The following is an 880-nucleotide window of genomic DNA, read 5'->3' as shown; positions in this document are numbered from 1 at the left end:
GCAAACATCACTGACATGGACCTGCTACAGTTGAATGGCAAGTCCAGAAAAGTGGCCATTCAGACAGCCATAATTTGGGACACCACCTCAGATATCGGAGGTGGTGGAGTCCAATGAACATCCACCCATTTAGCCCCCCAGATTGGCGTCTGAGGATCCTGCTGGCCACCCGACCTTGCTTGGTGTGGGGTGCAAGCCACCAGCCAGTCCACTGGCATCTGGCGAACAGTGTGCAGCCACCCATTTCCTTGACGAGTCACCAATTTGTGGGAAATGGTGGCTTGTTCTTTTCATGTAAAGGCCCTTTTTAGGCAAATGGTATCCATAAAGTGAACATTTATGCAAAATTACAGGCGGAGAACAGGGTGAGCCAGCCGGCGGGTGGTACCCAAGGTGGACCCAGGTAAGTTCATCATCACATGATCAGAATTAGCTTTGACTATCAAGTTTGCATTGGTTGTTGTTTATTCTTTGATACACTTGTCTATATTGTTTTGCCTTTATTAAATGGTATTCATTAGTTTGTTTATCAGGCTCTGACATGGTTGTCCTTCAGCCCCATCCCTGATGTTGAACTGAGTGAATGATAGGAAACTGAGGCTCAAGTGCCAGTGTTGTGTTGATCACATCTGACCCAATCTTGGGCATGGTCTTTGTGCATAGCAACAGCTCCTGGAGTTGAAAATATGGTACGAATAAGGCCTGACAACTAATTAAAGAATGTTAAGAGGATTATTCATCTAATTTTATTGGCTTCAGTGGTTTTTACTTATCAGACCATTTCTGAATGTTATTATTATCTGCATTTAAATACATCCTTGTGCCAGCCTGCTGGGTGAAATGTAACCAGTAACAAGAACCAGAGATGCAAAATAGTAAC

This window comes from Elgaria multicarinata, chromosome 11 (genome assembly GCF_023053635.1).
Source record: "Elgaria multicarinata webbii isolate HBS135686 ecotype San Diego chromosome 11, rElgMul1.1.pri, whole genome shotgun sequence".
Taxonomy (NCBI): Eukaryota; Metazoa; Chordata; class Lepidosauria; order Squamata; family Anguidae; genus Elgaria; species Elgaria multicarinata.
Note: the sequence above shows the minus strand (reverse complement) of the source record.